The following is a 6,000-nucleotide window of genomic DNA, read 5'->3' as shown; positions in this document are numbered from 1 at the left end:
AGTATTTGGTGTTCTTTTATCGAACTAACCCTACCTAGTAATGCAAACTACTCCAAGCACCACGTCAAAATTTCATTATTTTTAATTCTATTTTTATATTTAGCAGTTAATCTCTTAATAACTCAGAAGCGACTTTAATCAACTAAAATTATATATATATATTCGCGCAAAGCCATTTTGAATTAAAATAATTTTTGTCATATATACAGTTACATAAGCCCCAACATTTTGACTCTATAAATTCTAGTTTTTTAAAATTTCAAATGCTAATAATAGAATTTTAAATAAAATATTTAATAATAAATTTTTTAACACAAATAAATTGTTTGAGCAGAAATTACGATGAAATTCATATTTGGACTTCTAAAGTCATGTATAAAATTATTCTGAAACAATATAACATGTTACATGAACATCACATTGAAGAAGCTCCTCTAAGAAAATTCAAGCAATAGTATACTAGTAATAAAAATGGATTGGCCATGGGCCAACCAACTATTTACGATTCACATTCTTAATAGCCTAATTAAGGTCTAAATCATTCAGATTTTCACTTTCATAAAATACAAACATTGAGGCCATTAAGAGGTTTTTTTTTGTGTGAATAATTTTCAGCATCACAATTACTCTCATCATTGTCAACTACCAACCATCCTTGCTATCGCGATTAATAGTTGCAACCATTATCATTGTTCAACCAATATTGTTAATCGATACTATACTTAACATAACCTCCGCAATCATTATTAGCTACTATTACCACTAATAACTATGATCAGTTCATACAACAAGCACCTCTAGCTACTATCACAACTAGCACCATCGTCAACTATTAAAATCAATTGACTCTATCATCACTATTCACTAATACCAACTATCATGATCACATGAGTTACCACAACACTCATTATCTCCACCATCATCCCTAGGGGACATACATATCTTTATATTAAAAATTATTTTGTTATTTCAAATATTTAACTACTTTTTATTTAAATTGTATATTTATTATAGTTAAAAATAAATAAATTATGAATATTCAAGTGTTGAAGACAAATAGTTTTTATCATTTTATTTTGATCTAAATACAATATTTAATCATTCAAATGTGCATTTCAGATCTCTTAATCTTAATGTAAATAAATGGTGCATAAGTCTCTCTTTTTTTTAAAGAACAAACAAACAAATTATTTAGTGCAAATCTCTCATTCTTCTTTTTTTTAATCTCTTTTATACCAATTTTCTTTCAAACCCTACCAAAAATCTCATCATCTTCATTAGAAATTCACTTTATCATTTCTTCATAAAGAAAATAACAAAAATATGATATTTAAAATTGTACCTGAAATTTTTGCTAAAAACTAGACGTTTGATTTTATGTTGTTCTCTAACCATTTTCCTTTTTTTTTCTTCTGTAAAATTGCCCAATTAGAGAGTAATGCCTTTCAAAATCTTCAAATGTAGAATTTTTCAGCAACTTTCTGTTAGGGTTGTATAAATCTTTATTTTCAATCTAGTAATATTTATCCAATGTGCCGTCAAAAAAATATAAAAGGTATTAGGTAATACATATAGTATAAATACAGAGTTTAAATAACTATAATAGATTCAGGAAATAACTTTTTTACTATTTATAACTCAGAAAGAGTAAATGTCGGTCATACCCTTGACCTCTTGGAATTGAATTAATATGTTTCATGGTCATATACAAAACTTGTCTTAAAAAGGAAAAACAATCATCACAAATATAATTCAAATTGGTCCCAACCCAAACTATTTATTCCTAATAATACTAAAACCATGACAAACTATTTACCCGCTTACCTCACTTTCTCCCTTTTTATTTCGTACACGATGTCTACATCACTACTATGAATTAATCCTTTATGATACTATATCGGTATATTGATACCATATCAATATCATATAAGATGAAGCTTAATCCTTTGTGATACTTTGTTGGTATATCAATATCCTATTGGTATTATATGGGAGTTGACCCTTTTTTAAGAAATAAATAGAAATGATTATGAGAAAATTATTAAAGTCACAATGTTATTCATTAAACTCTAAATCAGTACACAATATATTTTTTGTGATACTCCATCAGTATATTGATGCCAATCGCTATCACACTGTGATAGTCAAGCTACAATAGGAAGGGCTTGAAGCCTTATGTATAATGATAAGTCTCGTCACATAAGACGAAGACATCACTATGTGAGACAATTACTCTTTAGTGGAATTATCACAATTGACTATGTAAAATTCAAAGGATAATGTGTCGGGTCCACTTAAAAAAGGCCTAACTTGAGAGAGAGTTGAGAAATTATTGACAGGAATGGGACTATGGTCGAGAACAAGTCATTATGGCGGTAACTCTACCTAGAAGACTAGAGATCCCAAGATCTAGGTTCAAGGAGATAAAACAAAGTCATTATGACGGTTCAACATAGTCAAAAATTATTTTATGGTCCATTCTCATGATGAGACAATGTTTAGTACCCAAGATAAAGGCATAAGGACTTTTTAATGGTTTATAAGTTTGATACAGGGTATATCAAATAGTGTATCTACTGGATAACATATATAGAAACCACCTATGTGAGTGTGAAGTGTAAAAAGAATCTGGTAAGGCAGTTCTCTAAGTAATACTAACCGAGATGCGTTCATGGATGAAACGAACAAAATAATGAGAACTAAGAACAGTTCAAGGGTTGATTGTGTGACTTATGTTGTCTAGGTCTACACCAAAGCTCGACGGTTCAAAGATATTAAATCTACCAATTGATTGAGTATATCCGATATATGTTCACTACACAAAGTTTAAAGGAAAACCTACTTATCCACGTGCGATTAACCCTTACTTACAAGACACACAAGTTTTTTATGCATATGTTTTAACAACAGTCATTCCCCATTCATGTGGGGTTTGTTGGTTTTTAGCAAAGTATGAATGGGAAATGATAAGAGAAAAATAAAATGGGGAGGAACCAATTTTTGAGGAAAAATGAAAAGTCATTTGCAAAGTGCAAATGAAAAGTCATTTATCTCATATCGGTATAAGAAAGGAAATTGTTGTCCTTATATGAGGAAACACTTCCTTTACTTCTCTAAGGGTTAAGAAGAAGGCGACCCCTCACGCCGTCATCGTCGCTCGACTTCGGCTTCAGATTTGGCAAGTGATGTGATTGACTGATAAATTTTTTTCGACAATATTTATTTAATTAATTTTTTTAATCAAATAAATATCGTTGATTAATTTCTTTTCTCTTATTTATTAATTCAGAATGTTAGTTAAATAACAGAATTAATTTTGGCACAACGAAGTTTATTTGAAATTCACATGCAATGGTCATGACAGTCTGATTTCTTAAAAGTCATTAATTTTTCTTTCAAAAAGTTGTTATTTTTTCCAAGACACAACTTTATGAAAAAATGGGACTGAACAGACAATTTTTTTTACTGAAAATGTCTATAAAAGGAAGTCATTTTTCGTTTTTCAAACACTAAATTTTTTTTCTTCTCTGCATATATTTTCTCTCATAAACAAAATGTCGATCGACTGAGTCTGTGTTGCTTATCGTTGTTCCTACGTTTGCTGAAGTTATAATAGTTTGAGGTACTGCTACTTCTTTAACGGGATTTATCCATTTTATATTGGGAGAAATTAATCGGTAACGTCGGGTACAGTGAGGGAATTAAATTTCTTAAGGAGACAGTAATTTATGTGGACTTGAATTATAAGTACATTCTGTCTATTTCACCTTCTTTTTGTTTCTGTAAATTGAGGTTCGAAGAGGGTGATGTATATACAAGCCTCAAGTAATGCATATCAAAGCATCTATTGAAATGTAACATCAAAATATCCATAAAAAAAGTTCAAAAGAAGATGAAAATTGAATTACCAAATTCAAGTAGGAGGAAAACAGAGGTAAAGAAGCCATTGATGTGAATTGGCAGCAACTTAAAGTAACACACAAATGGTCAATGGATTCCTACTACTTGTGATATATAGAGAGGATAAATATGGTAAGTGGGAATTCATAGAAACATGAAAATTATATATAAGACTAGAATTAGAAATATTTTAATTCTAAAAGACATGTTGAATCAAGTGATTGAATGACTAATGTATACTCAAGCCATTTCAAAGAGTAGAAAGATTAAATTTATTTAATAACGAGAAGGATTCAAAATTTAAACCAGATGTTTATATTTGATAGTATATGTAACATCTCGCAAATAGAAATAGCTAGGAAGAATCTTAGAAGTTGAAATAGACAGTTTTGGAAAGAATTGAAATCTGGATATCTTTTTAAACTAGTTAAACGTGAGTTTCTGGTCAACTTCAAATGACCATAACTCCTAGATCAGGAGGATTTATGTGTAGTTCCAGAAATGGTTGGAAATCCCTTGGAATTATCTTTTAAATGCCGCCAAGTTTGTGCGATTCCGAGCTTGTATGAGTGAGATATGCCATTCGGAAGTTGGGCGGTTGGATTAAGGGAAGTCCAATCCGGATTTTGATGGGGTAGTTTGGTATTTTCCTTTTCCTATTAAGTTTTTTCATTTTTGGTAATTAATTAGGGGTATAAATTGAATTAAAAATATTGAATTTTTGAATGTCCTTTAATGTTGTTCTTGAATTGCTTTCCTTCTTGAACATGAGTTGATATTTAAGAGTTCTTTGATGATCTAGGTGTTGTTTTGAATTCATTGGGTTAGATCCTTGTATATATGATGCGAATACATGAATCTAACGTGAATTTGAGAAAAAATTGAATTAAAATGATTTAAGGTCAAAAAATGAGTAGAATAATTCGGTAGATTTTTACCTAAGGAACATGTAAATCCTAGTTAATACTGATATGGTATCAATATACCAACAGAGTAACATAGAGGATATTAAGTAGTCTTATATGGTATCGATATGGTATTAATATACCGATGAAGTATCACAAAGAATATATTTTCTACTAATTTAGAGTTTAATTAATAAGATTGTGACTTTAATAATTTTCTTATAATTGTTTCTTATTTATTTATTTAAAAAAGAGTCTAATCATATATGATATCGATATACTGACCGAGTATCACATAGGATTAAGCTCAGTCCTATGTTGTGCCTTGGACTCTCTTAATTGGTTTCATTCTCTTTTGGTTCTTCTCGGGGTTATTTAGACCCCCCACTAGATGAACTCAAGTCTAGTTTTATAAGTTCAAAAAATTCAGCATTATCTAATTTCATTACTGTATTATCATGAATATCCGGATGTTCGGACTTATAAACCAAAAATCGAAATGCCTTACTATTTGTGGCATATCCAATGAATACACAATTCACAGTCTTAGGCCCTATTTTTACCCTCTTAGGTATAAGAACATGGACTTTGGCTAGACGTCCCCACAGTTTGAAATATTTCAAGTTGTCAACTTTTCCATTTATCATATGCAATAATATGTGTCTTTGAGTGAGACACTCGATTGATTATTCAATTTGCTATAAGGACATCTTCTCCTCACAAGTTCTGTGGTAAAACTGAACTTATAAGTAGTGCATTCATTAATGTTCGATTTTTCCTTTCTGCAATTCCATTAGACTGAGGAGTGTCTGGAGCAATAGTTTGATGGATTATTCCATTTTCCAAACATATTTCTACAAATGGAGATTCATATTCCCCGCCTATCACTTCTGATCATTTTGATCTTTCTATCCTACTGATTTTCAACTTCAGTTTTATATTGTCTAAATGCATCTATTGCTTCATCCTTACCATTTAGCAAATAGACATAACAATATCTAGTGCAATCGTCAATAAAAGTTATGGAATACTTTTTCTCACCACATGAGGGTGTTGACTTTATGTCATAAATATCAGTGTGAATCAGTTCTAAAGGATTTGAATTCCTTTCAATAGAAGGATGCTTAGCATACTTAGATTCAAAGAAAATTTGACATTTTGATTTATTTCACTCAAATTTTGGCAAAACATTTAT

The sequence above is a fragment of the Solanum lycopersicum genome, chromosome 9, assembly GCF_036512215.1.
Source record: "Solanum lycopersicum chromosome 9, SLM_r2.1".
In the NCBI taxonomy this organism is placed as follows: Eukaryota; Viridiplantae; Streptophyta; class Magnoliopsida; order Solanales; family Solanaceae; genus Solanum; species Solanum lycopersicum.
The sequence above is the reverse complement of the archived record's forward strand: the minus strand, read 5'-3'. Positions refer to the sequence as shown.